This window comes from Brassica napus, chromosome C2 (genome assembly GCF_020379485.1).
Source record: "Brassica napus cultivar Da-Ae chromosome C2, Da-Ae, whole genome shotgun sequence".
Lineage (NCBI taxonomy): Eukaryota > Viridiplantae > Streptophyta > Magnoliopsida > Brassicales > Brassicaceae > Brassica > Brassica napus.
In genome coordinates this window covers 36307389-36325832 of record NC_063445.1, presented here as the reverse complement: position 1 = coordinate 36325832, position 18444 = coordinate 36307389, and the positions used below count along the sequence as shown (strand labels likewise).

Below are 18444 nucleotides of genomic sequence, written 5' to 3'. Positions count from 1 at the left end.
TGAAGATTCGTTCTTCGACAAAATTTTCTTCCTCGATAAAAACACCTTCTTGGAAGACCAGACAGTCATACGCACTAACATCTTCTCAAAACATATCCTTCGCGAAGACTCAAAACGGTTATTTTTACCATTAAGTTTGTTGATGATCATAACAAACTCTTAACGTCCGAAACAGACTTAGCCATCTCGTAGAGATGACTCTCATACATCCGACACAAGGATACTCTCGCTATAAAACAAAACCCAAAATTTTTGGTCAGCACTTCCAGGAGGCTTAAAAATTTTCCTTGAAGAGATGCTCTGTTCCAACCATACAAGTCGTATAAGCCGATAACCAATCGCGGACTTTAAATCGGTATGGAATCAGGATGAAACTGAAACGGGATACATAAGTCGAATTTGTCACCGCACCCTCTAAAACTAGGAGTAAACCTAGGTCATGCCCTAAACCCAGCACACTTGTCCCTAATATCTCAAGGCATGATATCCAAAAGTGATAACGAGATCTTAAATCATGTCCCTTCGTCAATATTCTAACTCTCTCAAATTTTTTTGAAAAATCATATTCTTCGAACAATGCCATCTAGAACGAGCAGCGAATACGACGATCCAACAAAACAGTTAGATACGAGATGACAACTCGTATTCTTCCCTCTACATTCGCACGAATACAAACTTGCTCTTCGAAAAAAATAGTCTTCAATTCATTTAAAGTCCGCAAAGCGGCAGGGATTCGAAGCCACATGGCTCAGTCCTGAAAACGTAAATACGGCCACACTCGGCCAAAGCAAACAGCCTTCAAGGCTGATCTCGAGGCCGACAAAGGTCCACTACAAAATACCATCAACGGTAACATAACCGGACCGTAAAAAGTCTCACTGGAAAACAGGTCATAAGAACCTTAACTCCAAGACGAACTACGAATGGCTTGATCCCTTTTGACAAGGGTCCGTAGGCAGCTTTCATAGGGCGCAGCCCCAATCTTACCAAATTGCACTGTTTTTAGAGTGAACGTACAACTTTCAACTGACATTTTCAACCATTAATTCCGCCTAACTTGCCTAAACTTGTCTTATCGCTCGCTAGAACCTCACATCTACGATCCACAGTTCTAATGGGCTGGGGAGCTAACTGTTGGGACAAAAACGGTCACGACAGAATTAACGCTTGAATGTCGTCGAAAAATACTCTTCAAAGAAGTAATTTTCGTAAAAATTACTGAAAAGAATTTTTACGATAAATTTCTTGGAAAGACTTATCCGAAAACACCAAAATGACCAATCGTCTAAAAACATGATCGGAGCAACCAGACCGACCTCACAGACAGCTCGATGATCGTCGAGTGGTCCAAGCATCGAACCACTCGACAATCGTCGAGTGGTCCGAGCATCGAATCATTCGACGATCGTCAAGTGGTCGGCCTGAACAGGCCACTTGACGATCGTCGAGTGATCGACCCAAGCAGGCCACTCGACGATCGTCGAGTGGTCGGCCCAAGCAGGCCACTTGACGATCATCGAGTGGTCTGTCCCGAAACGCCGATCCAACCCGAAACAATCAGGACGACACCAATTCATGCACTCTCATCTAAAATTCGATATGACCTCGTACGAACTACGGGTATACTTTCCCTTACTCCATCCTAAGTGGACTTGTCGTCGAGACATTACGATAAAAATTGTGGTAACTTATTCGAAAATCGTAATAAACGCGATAAGTCCAAAAACGGCCCAAAGAGGCCTAAGTCGGGACTAAGAGCCCACTTACGATTTTATTCGGTAAAATCCCATCAGTACTACGACGGTTTATATTTTATCCGCGAGAAAGGATAAATGTTAAATTTCTGAAGATAAATGTTAATTTTTCAAAGATAATTACGAAGATCGAGGAAAATGGAATATTTCCGAAATATGCTAAAGTCGGCCAATGGGCATAACAAGAAAGCTTAAACCGACCTTGGAGGGAGTATATAAGGAGTTTTAGGTGAGAGGCACAAAGGGAGAACTTTTTCATAGCAAACTTAGCACTTAGAGCATTTAGGCAACTTTCCGTTTTTGTTATTTTGAGCTGCGACTCAACTAGGTTTTGCAGTCTTAGGTTGTTAGAACTAGAAATTTCGCTAACAGCTCTCATATCCGAGGCTTCTACCTTGTTGTAATGCTCATACGCGAATTCGGAATAAGACTCCTTTTGCTCTTTTTTACGATTTCTTATTTCTTTTCGTCTTTACTTTCATGTTCTGATTGTTTGGCGTGTGGTTTAGCAGATATCCGGGACCTCTGGAAATTTAGGGTTTTCCTAACTTTCCTAATTTTAATGGAAATCGACGGTGTGAATTTCGGTTCCCACATGGTGCTGAGAAAAGTGTTCACTGGTCTCCCGATAGAGAGTCCAATGAAGCACATTGAGAGTTTCAAAAGAGTCTGCAGCTTTACTCACGCGGATGGTGTACCACCAGACTACATCAAGTGCATGCTGTTTCCGTTCTCTCTTGATGGAAAGGTTGCACTGTGGATGAATTCTCTCCCTACCGGATCTCTTACTTCGTGGGAACAGGTCCGATCATAGTTCCTAAGCAGTTTCTACACGAAGGCGAGAAAAGCTGCATTGAGGAACAAGTTCACCTCTTTCAGGCAGTTCACTGAAGAGCATTTTTGCGACGAATGGGAGCGTTATAATGACTACCGCAGAGAATGCCCTCACCATGGATTTGATGATGATTACCTCCTGGGAATTTTCTAAGATGGAGTAGACTGGAAATACCAAAGTGCTCTAAACTCTTCGAGCATTGGAGACTTCATGACTCAGGCCACTAATGGAGCGTTTAAGCTGATTGAGAACATGGCAGTTAGTTCAGCCAATGAGAATCAGGAGAGCGACCGCTCCAAGAAAGTCAATAGTGTTGACACTCAGAAGATAGATGAGCTGACATCCAAAGTTGGTCAGCTGCTAAAAAACAACCAAAGGCAAATATTCAGCATGGAGCAAGCTACGGCTGGGCAGATTCAGAACACTCAAGAGGTTGCTCCTGGGGCTGAAAAGAAAGGAAACGACCAGCAAGGCTTCCCGCAGAACTTTCAGGGTAAAACTTTTGTTTTCAGTCAGGCACAGAACCGATTTGTGAATCAGAATCAGAACCAGAACCAGCAACAACCCCAGAACACCCAGCAAGTAGTTTCAGCTGCCGGGAACAGTCAACCAGATGAGCTGGAGGGTCTGGGTACGATGATGCAACAGCTGTTGCAGGGTCAGCAGGTTTAGGCAAGGCGTTGAATCAGGTTACCAAGGACATTAACAATTGTATGGACAACATGTCCATCGAGCTGAGTATAAAGTACGACACTGTTGAGAGCCACATAAGGAAGATTAATGCTCAGATTGCTCAAACAGCTGAAAGTGTCAAGAGGCAGCAAGGTACCCTACCTGGAAAGAGTGTGATGAATCCCAGAGTTGAGCATTGTAATGCAACAGTGCTGAGATGTGAGAAAGCTGAGGGAAAAGAACCGGAGCAACCGTCTGCTGAGACTGCTCTAGGCGCATAAGAGAGAACAGAGCACCTTGCTAGCTCTGAAGTGACTGCTCCCGAACATATTGAGATTCCACCAGTGCGAGTCTATGTTCCTAAGGTTCCATATCCAATTCCACCTAGACATTTGATGGATCTCATTAGTGCATAACAGTTGGATGGATTTAGGAAGATGGTGAGAAGGCTTCCTAAAGAGATCTCATTTGAACATGCTTCAGAGATTCGGCCATTGCATATGTTCTTCAAAAATTGTAGAGAGACTCAAGAGGAAATTAAGGCTCTCTTTACTGAAGGGTTGACACCAGCACTGAAGGTATTGCCTATGGTTGATGACCCTGGAAAGTTTTCTTTTCCATGTTCCATTGCTGGAGTGGAATTCACGGAAGTTCTTTGTGACTCCGGATCTAGTGTGACTCTTGTCTCAAAGGCAATTGTGGACGAGTTAGGCATTGTTGATATTAAGTCTTATCTGGTAACTCTGGCTTTTGGAAACTCTTCCACGACAGTCCCTTATGGCACCATTCGCAATCTTCATGTCCAAGTAGGTGACTGTATGCTCCATACCAAATTTAAGGTTGTTGAGGTGAGCGAAGATCATGAGATGCCTTTGATCTTTGGAAGGTCCTTTATGGCTACAGTGGGAGCAATCATCGACCTGCCTAATAAGAGAGTCTCCTTCTCCAACATCAACAAGAAGGTTTTCTACAAGGCTGTCCCAACCAGTTCACAAATCCGATACGCCTCTTGCATATCAATGGTTAGTGGAGAGCGAGCTGAAAATTGTTCCTAAGAAGGAGCTAGGTGACAAGAGTTAGATCAAAGAAGTTCTGGATGGAGATCCTCACACTGATACTAAGAAATTCAGTGGGAATGCAGAGGTGGAAATAAAAGTCCAGAAGAAAAGGGTCAAGGGCAACCCTACAATGACTTTGATTCCGCGGAAGCGTGATGAGAAATCCATTGAGTATGAGGTAAAGTGTAAGGGGTACCTCTAAACCTTTCTCTAAAGTCGGAGCTATTCTCACACATGAGCTGTAGGAGAAAGGAGAAGCTGCTGTAAAAGGGTTGTTAAGCAGAATTTTGAAGTTGAACATGTCTGATTGTGGAACTTGTTTTGGAACAAGCCCTCATTCTCAACCTGACTGATTCCAGTCACCAAGTCAAGCTAGTTACTTAAACCAAGCGATGGGTGGGAGGCAACCCACTGGTAAGTATAAATATAACTTGTTTTTGTTTTTGTTTGCTTATTTTTCGTTTTAGTTTATTGAGTCTCAAGTCAAAAAGTAGAAAAATCTGACCGCTCCAGGCGGAGATCTTGCGATGGAACACCCTGAATTTTCGTGGAGAACCCGCTCCACTCAGGAAAGTATCTCACACAAAAAAAAAATGTTTATTCTTGTTTTCACATTCTCTCTGATTTATTTTCACACCAGGGACGTTGTGAGGTAAGTCTGGGGGAGGGTTTTCGTCGTATACTAACTCGTTTCTTTCTTTTGTTTTTCTTTTGAGTCAGTTTGAGTCAGTTTTTATGATCGAGTCAGTCAAAACTTTGTGGGAATTATGACCTTATTCTGTGTTGATCACTAACCACCTCGTGCTTTTTGTTATCTTATTCAATGACCTTAGCAGTGACGAAAGACACACATGTGGACCTGGAACACCCTGACATTATCTCATTTGGTTCTCCAGAAGATTTCGGCTTGTCGAGGTTACACAGGAAAGACTTAGCTCCATTTAACTTGAACCTAATCTTGACTGCAATTTTTCTTATTACGGGCATTAGATCAGGGAAACGAGAATACACTCAGGACTTCTTGTCCTTTTTATCCATCTTGCTGATCCGGAGTGGCTAGCTCATCTTTAGCTAGTTCACACCCTGCACCTTAGCTTTTATTCCACCTTCATGACTTTTTTTTTCAGTGTCATATATGCAGATATGTGCAAAAAGGTCGGAGAGGAAAGGAACAACGCAGCCTTTTACTCGTTACTGCTGCAGAAATTCAGTCAGAAAGGAGAACAAGCAGTTTAAGGGAGCAACCGCTCCATAACCAAAGAATTGTGCAATAGCATGGGTGGAGAACCATAATGGTTGCGAAATCAGAACCACCAGTGGCATTTAGAACCATTATGTGTTACCTCCTTCTTCGTCACCTCACCATATCAGTCTTAAAAAAAAGAATAAAAAAACGAGAATATGGTGATGGAGAAGGGGAAGAAATCAAAGAAACATGAGCCACTGGGAAAGTCGAGCAAAAGAGTGGAATACCAAGTTGAAAACATGAAGAGCATGCAGATGATCTGAGCAGCCAGACGGTTGATCCAGATAGAGCAGTACAGTCGTTCCAGAGGTAGCAAAAACGAGTAGAGGCTGTGGACATCAATGGATCTATCCCCCCTTGCTATTTTGCGCGATATCATGCATCCTCTACAAAAAAATGGTAGCCCTTAAATACTCTTAACTCCACCATCAAATAGCCTATTCAATACCTAGACCGTCTACCCTGAATAATGCTTGTCATGAGAAGTTCACGCTACTCTTAATTGAATATAAGGAGCTTTGTCTGGAAAGTGTAGCTTTTGTAGGTTTGAGATATAGATTATGGAGCCGATCTCGAACAGCAGTCATTGGGGTTTTGGTAAGGGTGTGTTGTCCTAGTTTTACTGCTTATATGGTTCAGAGATTCGTGTTTAAAGTATGGTTGCTGAAAATAAGAGAGTTCCCACACTTTCAAACATTTCTCCATGTTCTTGATACTTGACATTGTTTGAGGACAAACAAGGATCTACGTCTAGGGAAATTGATATATGGTGTTTTGACATCTTGTATATATGTCTTCTAATTTGTTTTCAAGTCTTTATCGAGTCTTCCTAGTCCTTTCCGAGTCATTACAGGTCTGGAGTTGTACATGAGGGAAGATAGGCCACTTGGAGCAGAAAGGACACCGATCGTGCGGAGTAACCCGAGTGCATGTTCCCACGGCAGAGATTTTTATGGAAACTTCTCAATTTTCGGGATTTGCCCTAATTATCCCAATTTTATCTACTGTAGCCGCTAGAGACCTGCAATATATCTTTTCTTATTTTCTACTATTTTACTACGCTATTTTCGGAAAAGAAACCAGACCTTAGAGCTCCATTGTTGGGATTTTATACATTGTAAAGGAAGAAGTCCATCTCTCTCGATTTAGAGAAGAATCCTCTGAACCCTATTTCTATTTCTTTTATAATTTCAGTGATGTATTATTCAGCTTTTATCTCTGTGTTCTCTGTAGCTATGGCTGAGTAGTCACCTTGCTTAGTCTAGGGTGTTAGGAGGTCACAGATTCATGAGCTAAACACAAATAAGGATTGATGTTTTGACTGTCTCCATTCACGATTACGCTTACTGCCGGCATTAAACTAACCATTTAGTGTTTGGAACTAGGTTTAACCAAGTCATCAAAAGTGTTTTAGGTTGCTAGAAATATCATGACTAGGCGATTTGTCCCTAACCAGCGAAAGTAGATGTTAGGGAAAATTGTGAACTTATCGAACCTGGTCTTAATGTTTATCATGTTTCTCTGATTCAAATGACAGTTTAGATATTAGGAATGCATGATAAAAGGATAGATGCCACGAAACTCAGTCGATCTTCTTTTGTTGTTTAAGACTTGCTGCGAATGGTTCCTTGAATAGTGTTTGGCTCATGCTCATTGATTTCCAATTATTCACCCTAAGCTTAGCTCTTTTATAATCTGGAAATCCAAATGAAAACTGTTACTTGCTCTTTACGATTTCTGAACCTTTAAAACCCCCATGTTGTTTTAGTTTGATATTGATCCCATAAAGATAAAGTATAAAATGGTCCTTTGGAATTGTATCTCAAATACTACATCTACACTGTTAGCTTGCAGTAGATAAAGACAAAATTTTAGTGTATCAGTGGTTTTTATCAAAGGCATCATGGGATCCTACTTTGTTTAAAGACATGTTATTTCGGCCCTTTTGGCATGAGACAAGTGTCATGATATCATCAAACATTCAGCTATGATGGGTCGGGATACAACAAGTGGTATCAGAGCTAGGTTAGCCATCTCGGTCCTGAACCGAGACACCTCTTCAGACCTGTCGTGGTGCGCAACGAGGACGTTGTGTTCTATTATAGAGGGTAAATTGTAATATCTTGGTTTGTGGTCTATGGAAAGGGTTTAAAAAAATTGATTAGTGAACTTATCTTTTCGGTCATACATCCATTTAGAACTCCAGAGTTAAGCGTGCTTGAGATAGAGTAGTGGAAGGATGGGTGACCTATCCGAAAGTGATTCGTGATATCTTACGAGTGAAGCTAAAGCACAGAGAAATGTCATGTGGTGGTTGCATGGTAAGTAAACATGACTTTCGAGCCTTAAAAAAAATTAATGCACCGCCCGTCATACAGAATGAGGCCCATGGGCCGAGCCGTAGGCGGTCAGGCGTTACAATTTTGTTAAACTAATCATTATTATAATGATCGAGTTTTTACTCTCTCCTTAGAGTGTCCACCTCAGCATTTCATTTATTTTGGTGGGATCCATCTTCATGTTTTTGTTTTAATATATTATCTATTCGTAAAAACTTACAATAATATCACTTAGTGCAGCGGTTTACACATCTTTAAAAAGACTAACAACCCGAGTGCGAATAGAAACCATGGGATTTTTTGCATGTTTTTATGATTAAGTTTAATTAAAGGCAATTATGACTTTTACAAGTCGCGTTCCTCTTTAGACTTTAAGGTTTTCTGCAATATTGATTTCGATGGCTCATAAGTTTTCACGACTTATACATTAATTTCTTCGTTTTTTTCCATTTTCATGAAAACATCATGAATCTTTATATATACTACTCAATTATACGATGAAACGAGTAAAAATTAATTTTTTAAAAAAAATCCTAATTTTTGGACCGAATCAGTCTAAATCGTCAACGTTGGTGCTCGAGTTACTTTTTCCGGCGATTCTACGGCCCTTAGCAGTGAGTTTTTGAACAGGGCTGTGTAATGAATTAATGGTTATTGGATCATTTTAATTAACTTTCGGTCTATCGCACCCAGTTTCTACATAAGCCTTAAAAGGTAAGGCTGATGCGTCAGACAGACCCAAAGAAGCTTCCTAATCGTCTATTCTTTTTTATCGTCTCTAAGCTAGGGCCTAGGGTTCTCCCACTTTTTCGCTTAACTCTCAAATCCGATGATAAAAAATTACACTCTAAACCGCTCTATTAAGTGTCGTGTATCATTGAAACTCTTTAAATTGATAGAATTTCATAGTCCTACTGAAAACTTGATTAATATAACTTTTCTTTGTTGTCCACTAAGACCTTTACGCCATGGAGGGATTCACTAATTTCCCAGACTTGAAATCCCAATTAGAACACATTGGTAGTTACAAGGAGGAGGTGAACAAAATCTTTTACACAGACGACAACTACAGGAACAACCAATGAAAAAGAAACACAGCTTCTTGGACGAACTTAGAGATTTCGCATAGGCCTGAGAGGAGCTCATGGAGATTCATTTTTCTATTTCTGTTAAAATATCTCCATGACCATATTTATATTCTCTTGCTCTATGTCTAATAAAAGGTTTCACTATTGTTTGGGGTTTCTAAATTGTTGTAGATAATTATTTTCTTATACTTGCACAACTTGCAGATTTACTGGATAGCTAATAAGGATGGCAATTAGTCAGCGTATCAGATGTTGAATCTCAGCGGATATGTGGGTCTCTGTCCGACATATTCATGGGAAAAATGTTGCTAGATGTCGAATTCATGAAGATAAATCTGAAACTCTTTTAGACGTCCACGCATAAGATATGAAATATCAACACATTAGAAATCACCGGTTATACTCATATCAACCTAATCAATCTATTATAATATAGATTATATACAACACGGAAAACAAAAGTAAAAACAAAAAACAAAATTCCATACATAAGACTACACAATGCACCAATAACGTATCCGGCTCCGCGCTTGCGTGGGGGCTATGTCCCTAGTATTAGAAATTATTTAATTAAAATAGAAAATAGAAGAATATTTTAAAAATTATTAGATTCTAGTTTAAATAATACATGCAGTATTATTAAATATTACTATACGTAGTATCAAATATTCCATCAAAAGAAATATGATTTTTTTCTTCTGAATTTTAAATATGCCCTACTACATAGTCTTAAGAAAAATTCACAATATAGATTGAAGATGTATGGTGAAATCGGTTCTCCTTGGCGTATTCCTCTACTCGATTTACTTTTTCTCTAGGTGAGCCATTATAAGAAAGGAGTATGTAACGGTGGAGACACATCATATAACCCAGGTTATCCATGGAGGATGGAGTCCGAGACTTGAGAACTAGTTCAATAAAATTCCACCTTAGTATATCGTATTCTTTTCTCATGTCTGCTTTGACAGCCATGGAACAATTTGTTTGCTTGTTATATTTTGAGAAATTGAAATTCATGGGTAATAAGAACATTATCTAAGATCGATATATCAGGAATAAGTTCTGGCGGATTTGAGAAAGTATCATCGATAGTAATGGTTCCAGCCTTCTAGTGAAGATCTTCGAAATGATTTTAAAGTATACGTTTTATAAAGAAATATGTAGGCAATTTTTATCCCTTGCATCATTGGTATGAGGTGTATACAGATTTTGTTCATGGTTGGCGGTAAAAATAGGATGTAAGGAAATCATGTACTCATTTTACTATTTTATCACCAATGACACTCTAGTTGGAAGGGAAAAACCTAGTTGAGAATCAGTTTGATCTTGGTGTTTTGGCTGCATGAATAGAGAATGTGACATAGCGGTTTTGTTTTGGTGATGGCAACTCAATTAACTTTTCATTTTGTGTCTCTCCAACAACCGGATTGAGAGCATGATACATTGTCGCTTCTCTGTTCTCATCTTGCGAGGTAGAAAAGTAATGTATGTATTTGATCCCCTTAACTCAACTATATGAGACGGCTCATCTGCTTTCAGTAAGCTTCTTCATCATTATACTCCTATGAGATCTCAGTTGTTATATATTATCATTCAGTTCCTCTTCTAACTCCCACTAATTGAGTTCAATGACAAGTATGTTGTTATGACCTTGCTTTTTATGTCACTCTGTTAACGCAAATCTGATTGATTATATTTATAGCACACAGTCTTAATTATCGCATTCTTCCAAGTTTCTTGAATAATAATTTTACTTCCTAATTATTCTTCAGTTGTCTATCATAGCGAAAGAATCGTTTTATTTTCTTTAGGTCTGGTTCAAAATATGAGCCATTAGTTTATGTTCTGAATCCTCATACTCAAGATAGTGGCATCTTGCGGTTGGGAAGATATCAGCCCAAAGAGTATTAGCTAAAGCATTGTCGAGTCAGCATCAAACAAAATAAGTTACTATTTGTCTCTTACAACATAGCATATCTCCTTAGTGTTGCGAATCGAATAAGTCTTTGTGGGAACCGAAATCCGCACTGTCGATTTCCGTTTAAATTAAGAAAGATAGGAAACCCTAAATTTCTCAAAGGTCCCGGATATCTGCAAAACTAAACGCCAAGCAATCAGAATACGAAAGTTTAGGCGACAAAAAAATATATGGAATCGAAAAGAGGGCAAGAAAGATTTTTATTCCGAATTCACGTTTGAGCGTAACAACAAGGTAAGAGCCTTCGGCCACGAGAGCTGTCAGCGAGATTCCTAGTTCTAGCAACCTAAGACTTGAAAACCTAGTTGAGTCGCAGCTCGAATAACAAAAACGGAAAAATGCCTAAATTGCTCTAAGTATTGCTCTGGGTGATAATTCTTGTTTTTTTCCCTCCTTCAGCTTCGATCTCCTTATATACTTCCTCTAAGGCGGTTTACCTTTTTCCCTTTCTGCCCCCGGTCGATTTTATCGCTTCGCAGAAATATTCCATTTCCCTTCGATCTTGGTATTTATCTTCGGAAACTTGACATTTATTTTTTCCTGCCTAACAAAAGATAAACCGTCATAACGATGGGGCTTGATTTCTATAAAATCGTAGGTGGGCTCTTAGCCGCGTTCTGGCCCCCTTTTGGGCCGTTTTCTGACTTAGTCGTTTTTACGATTTTATACAGAGAGCGCTTCCGAAACGACGTCGAATTCAAGGAACATTCCAATTCCTCAAAATTCGAGGTGTTTAGTTAACCGTTGCCATTTTTATACGATCAATCTGAATGTCTTTCGAGAAAAGTCGAGGTCCCGCAGTTTTTAAATCGTAAAGTTCCAACGGTGCCTCCGGCAGAAACGAAACCAGAATGAGTTCGATGCAGTTTCGGGAGAGGAGTTACGAGGACGAGGCGAAGACGGGTTTCGGTTGATCCAGCTCGGCCGTTCGCCGAACTGGGCTGGTCCAGCTCGGTGAACGGCCGAGCTGAATCCGTCTCGGGTCCAACTCGGCCTTTTGCCGAACTGAACTGGTCCAGCTCGGCAAACGGCCGAGCTGAATCCGCGGTTGATCCCAGTCCAGCTCGGCGAATGGCCGAGCTGAATCTGTGCTGAGTCCAGCTCGGTCGTTCGCCGAACTGGACTGGTCCGGGGTTCGTCTTTCTTTGAAACTTTTGTTCGTGAGCTTTTACCGAGCATGTGTCGAGAAGGTTTCCGCGAGAAAATGTAATTTTAGACGTTGATTTCGAGATAACCGTTTTTGGCCCCAACAGTCTTCCTCTTATAACAATAATTGGAAGTCACTGAAGGAGACCTCTGGTCAAGAAGGGGCTCCTAGTTTTTTTCTTCAGATATGTAATATATCGTTAAAGTAACTTACAATATTGTAGATCCTAAAATCTACACTATGTATTTGATAGTGATCGGGAGTTTAATCTACGGAATATAAAATGATGTAGGCAACGATATCTTTTGAACGCAACGATATCTTTTGAACACAGCGATGTAATCAATTTCCAGTAGGCAAAAATGAACTTTATTGATGAATAAGGGTGAATACAATGAATGAATTGAGATCGAATGTTACAAGTGAGATCGATAAGATAAAAGGCTAAAGCTAGATGAAAACAAGGTCGAAGTGTGGGTGTAGCTCTCTCTAGGGTTTTCAATGTGTGCTTCTTCATGTGCCTCGATCTCCTTTTATAGTGGATTGAGTTAGTCCGGGATCTTCGCAACCGTTCCCTGATCTCTGGCTCCTCGAATCGTTCTCTTCCTACTCGTCGAAGCTGGGCCTCTTTGTTGGTCGTGTGGCCCAAATCATTTAGGCCCAATTGCCTAATTGACTGAAATTGGGTCCAACATTTGTCCCCCAATCTCTTTTCTTCAGGATGAATGAAGGGAGATGATAGGTTTTGTACGTTACTTCGCGCGCGCTTTTTGGTTTTTCCTTGTAACCGCTATATGCGCCGCCTTTGGGAGAATCATTAAATTCCTCGGGCCTAGCGATAGAGCCGTTAGGGCTTCCGACAGCTTATAAGTACCCGAGAGTGTTCCTACGCTGTTCTAACTTTCTTCTTCTTCTTTTTACAATCAAAGATCTTTCCTTACCGGACTCTGATAAGATGGCTCCATCGTTCTTCTGTCCTCTTCCGATGATCACGGCTGAGCGGCTCGAGGAGCTTTATACCGTTCACGGCGTTGATCGGGCTGTCGTAGTTGATTTGGCTTCCACGACTGAGTCTCCGGAAGCCGTTTGTGATGGATACGGCGGAGCATATCTCACCTTCTTTGGGACCTGCGGTCTTTCCTTCCCGATCCCGAAACCTGTCCTTAGTGTTCTAGTGGAGCTGGGTTTGTCGCTCACTCAGATGTGTCCCAACTTCTTGAGGCATCTTTTGGCACTTTTAGTCAAGGCTCGCGAAGAAGGTCTGCTGTTCGGCCTCGACGAGCTTCGTCATCTCGTTTTGATGAAGCGAAACAATCAAAACCTTGGGACCCTTCTTATGTCTCCCCGTTAAGGAATTCACATCATCTAGGGTATCCCATATCGCGATGAGAACTGGCGGGAAGAGTTCTTTGTCTTCAAGATCGACGAGGCGTCTGTGGGAGGTTTTGATTTCTCGAGGCTTCCTCGCTATTGGGATGAGGACATAGGTAAGTTCTCCTTTAGTTCTTTCGCACACGCGGGAAATTTACTGATTGATTTTTTTTGTTGATCCCAGTTCATTTGGGGAGATCGGACATGACCGACGGGCATCGGGGTTTAATCGGAGTTGTACGGGGTGGTCGCTCGAATTGGCCTTCGTTTGATCGTGCTCGAATTCAAGCCACCTTCTCGATGCTGGACGGAGGTCGCGGGTGCTTCCGAGGATGAGGCGGAGCATTCTCAGGAGGAGGTGGGAGACTCTTCTAACAATCCTTCTCCTCCTGATAGGTTGGAGAGGCAGCTCGCGAGGAGGTTGTCATTTCCTAGTTCTAAGTCGGCGTCGACGAGCAAAGCTGCTAGTGGGCTGCCTCCAATTCCAACTCTGGATTTGGAGGATGAGGGTTCCCCCGAAGGTCGAGATATCCTGCTCCTTTGGATCCTGGTTTTCAGGGAAATTCAGCTGCTGCCAGCCGTAAACGGCGTCGCCCGTCAAAGGCCGAAGGAGCTGCCTCGTTCCAAGCAAAAGCCGAATTGTCGGGGGTTGGCTCCAAAGGGTGATAGTTCCTCATCCGCGGGCCAGGATGATCTTGTTTCGATTGCTCGTCGTACGAGGCCTGCAGGTTGTCGTTCCCTGTCTCTTGCTTCTCCTGAAGAGGAGGGAGCTTACGCCAAGGTGGTCGTCGCGAGCTCTAAGGTTGGTTTTGTTGAGCTGTATGTATCTTTGTTATAGGTGATAGGGTACTAACTCTAAGGTTTTTCCCTTTTCCAGGTTATGGAAGCTTTCAATGAGTTTGCTGTGACGATGGAGGATCGCATGCTTACTCTTCGTAATGGAATAGACTTCGGTAAAACTCCATCAGTAATTCCAAGCAACTTTCACTGAAGGTTAAAATCAAAACATAAATGTTCCCCCTGTAATCCGCTGAAACATCGCAACTTTGAAGTTTTTGATTTCCTATCTTCGTAAAACTGGCAACCCATTATTTTTCGTATAACAAAAATATTTTATACGAAATATCCTACGGGAAAACAACTTCACAAATTTCACTAAAAAACAACTTCACAAATTTCACGAGTAATTTGCGAGAAACGCTCTCCATTTACTCCTATGAGAAGCCCCTCTCACAATACTTTCACGAAAAATCCCCCGTATAATCAAATCAGGTCATTCGAAGCAATTTTTTGAAATAGACATTATGGGTCTTCCGAAAAACTATCATTTATAATTTTTCGTATAATAAAAACAAAGCTCCATGAGGATTGCTGACTTCTACTTTTTACTTCCCTCGGTTATATTTGAGCAGGAAATCGCCTCGCAACCAAATCCACAAGGGTTCTGCGTCGAGCCTCTTAATATTTGTCTCCCTTGGATAAAAAGGAAACAATTTTATACGACTGAAGGAAACAGTATACGAAACATTCATCGTATAACTTAAACCCAAAGTGGAAGCTCGTTTTAAAAGAACCATCAACCATAACACGGAAAACTCCGCTATACTTGGCCTATCAATCTCGACAAACGCTTTTTGGCCCTCGGCCAACTAGACCTCCCCGTAAAACCCGAACCAGAATTCAGCATCCTCTTTGAGGATAATCGTAAGACAAAAGTTCCATGGTCTGGTCCTTTACCAACAACGTCCTTGGCTATACTGCTGAACACAGTCTTCATCCAAGCCATAATAATTAAGCGACCACCGCTCCAATCACTTAATCGGCATAAGAACAATCCACGATTTGTCATAAAACGCCAAGTGACGATTACACAGACTATTTGTCGTATAACCCAGAGCAGAAATTATACGATAAATTTTTCTATAACAAAGTTGAGTCCTAACAACCAAACAGTTAACGGAAAAACTAAACTTGTCGATAACCGACAAAGTTTCACAATTCACTTTAAGCCTGCAACGTTTTACCTGTAAAACGCAGCATGCTAGGAAACACTCGTAACAAAGCAACCTGCAGCTATACGAATCATCTTTAAAAATGCACGAAATAAAATCTCGGAGGGCCGACTTTTCACAAAAGCACAGTGAAGAAAAACAATTCTTCCCAGGGACAAATCTACGCGACCCCTTGATCCTAATCCCTCAATCATAAATCAAACTACTTAACATCAAAAATGGAACAACAATTTTGGCTGCGAACATCCGCAGATAAACCAAGACGTTTCTCCAACGCATGGTTAAGACTAAACCCTTGCAACACAATAACACATTCAAGCCCGCAAACATTTCAAGCACGAAACGCGGCATACAAAAGAATAACAAATCTTCAGGCGTCCAAATCTTCAGCATCGCGAGACGTCGCAGACGCCTGAAGATTCGTTCTTCGATAAAATTTTCTTCCTCGATAAAAACACCTTCTTGGAAGACCAGACAGTCATACGCACTAACATCTTCTCAAAACATATCCTTCGCGAAGACTCAAAACGGTTATTTTTACCATTAAGTTTGTTGATGATCATAACAAACTCTTAACGTCCGAAACAGACTTAGCCATCTCGTAGAGATGACTCTCATACATCCGACACAAGGATACTCTCGCTATAAAACAAAACCCAAATTTTTGGTCAGCACTTCCAGGAGGCTTAAAAATTTTCCTTGAAGAGATGCTCTGTTCCAACCATACAAGTCGTATAAGCCGATAACCAATCGCGGACTTTAAATCGGTATGGAATCAGGATGAAACTGAAACGGGATACATAAGTCGAATTTGTCACCGCACCCTCTAAAACTAGGAGTAAACCTAGGTCATGCCCTAAACCCAGCACACTTGTCCCTAATATCTCAAGGCATGATATCCAAAAGTGATAACGAGATCTTAAATCATGTCCCTTCGTCAATATTCTAACTCTCTCAAAATTTTTTGAAAAATCATATTCTTCGAACAATGCCATCTAGAACGAGCAGCGAATACGACGATCCAACAAAACAGTTAGATACGAGATGACAACTCGTATTCTTCCCTCTACATTCGCACGAATACAAACTTGCTCTTCGAAAAAAATAGTCTTCAATTCATTTAAAGTCCGCAAAGCGGCAGGGATTCGAAGCCACATGGCTCAGTCCTGAAAACGTAAATACGGCCACACTCGGCCAAAGCAAACAGCCTTCAAGGCTGATCTCGAGGCCGACAAAGGTCCACTACAAAATACCATCAACGGTAACATAACCGGACCGTAAAAGGTCTCACTGGAAAACAGGTCATAAGAACCTTAACTCCAAGACGAACTACGAATGGCTTGATCCCTTTTGACAAGGGTCCGTAGGCAGCTTTCATAGGGCGCAGCCCCAATCTTACCAAATTGTACTGTTTTTAGAGTGAACGTACAACTTTCAACTGACATTTTCAACCATTAATTCCGCCTAACTTGCCTAAACTTGTCTTATCGTTCGCTAGAACCTCACATCTACGATCCACAGTTCTAATGGGCTGGGGAGCTAACTGTTGGGTCAAAAACGGTCACGACAGAAATAACGCTTGAATGTCGTCGAAAAATACTTTTCAAAGAAGTAATTTTCGTAAAAATTACTGAAAAGAATTTTTACGATAAATTTCTTGGAAAGACTTATCCGAAAACACCAAAATGACCAATCGTCTAAAAACATGATCGGAGCAACCAGACCGACCTCACAGACAGCTCGATGATCGTCGAGTGGTCCAAGCATCGAACCACTCGACGATCGTCGAGTGGTCCGAGCATCGAATCATTCGACGATGGTCAAGTGGTCGGCCCAAGCAGGCCACTTGACGATCATCGAGTGGTCTGTCCCGAAACGCCGATCCAACCCGAAACTATCAGGACGACACCAATTCATGCACTCTCGTCTAAACTTCGATACGACCTCGTACGAACTACGGGTATACTTTCCCTTACTCCATCCTAAGTGGACTTGTCGTCGAGACATTACGATAAAAATTGTGGTAACTTATTCGAAAATCGTAATAAACGCGATAAGTCCAAAAACGGCCCAAAGAGGCCTAAGTCGGGACTAAGAGCCCACTTACGATTTTATTCGGTAAAATCCCATCAGTACTACGACGGATTATATTTTATCCGCGAGAAAGGATAAATGTTAAATTTCTGAAGATAAATGTTAATTTTTCAAAGATAATTACGAAGATCGAGGAAAATGGAATATTTCCGAAAGATGCTAAAGTCGGCCAATGGGCATAACAAGAAAGCTTAAACCGACCTTGGAGGGAGTATATAAGGAGTTTTAGGTGAGAGGCACAAAGGGAGAACTTTTTCATAGCAAACTTAGAACTTAGAGCATTTAGGCAACTTTCCGTTTTTGTTATTTTGAGCTGCGACTCAACTAGGTTTTGCAGTCTTAGGTTGTTAGAACTAGAAATTTCGCTAACAGCTCTCATAGCCGAGGCTTCTACCTTGTTGTAATGCTCATACGCAAATTCGGAATAAGACTCCTTTTGCTCTTTTTTACGATTTCTTATTTCTTTTCGTCTTTACTTTCATGTTCTGATTGTTTGGCGTGTGGTTTAGCAGATATCCGGGACCTCTGGAAATTTAGGGTTTTCCTAACTTTCCTAATTTGAATGGAAATCGACGGTGTGAATTTCGGTTCCCACATGGTGCTGAGAAAAGTGTTCACTGGTCTCCCGACAGAGAGTCCAATGAAGCACATTGAGAGTTTCAAAAGAGTCTGCAGCTTTACTCACGCGGATGGCGTACCACCAGACTACATCAAGTGCATGCTGTTTCCGTTCTCTCTTGATGGAAAGGTTGCACTGTGGATGAATTTTCTCCCTACCGGATCTCTTACTTCGTGGGAACAGGTCCGATCATTGTTCCTAAGCAGTTTCTACACGAAGGCGAGAAAAGCT

The 18444-nt window shown here is 41.3% G+C and overlaps 1 non-coding gene across 1 annotated transcript; it reads right to left on the bottom strand.

The window, feature by feature from the left end:
- Window positions 1-2604: 2604 nt before the first annotated feature.
- Window positions 2605-2711, bottom strand: LOC125582784. Its single transcript, XR_007320236.1, has one exon. It is a non-coding gene; the product is annotated as a small nucleolar RNA R71 (small nucleolar RNA).
- Between the last annotated feature and the right edge of the window lie 15733 nt (window positions 2712-18444).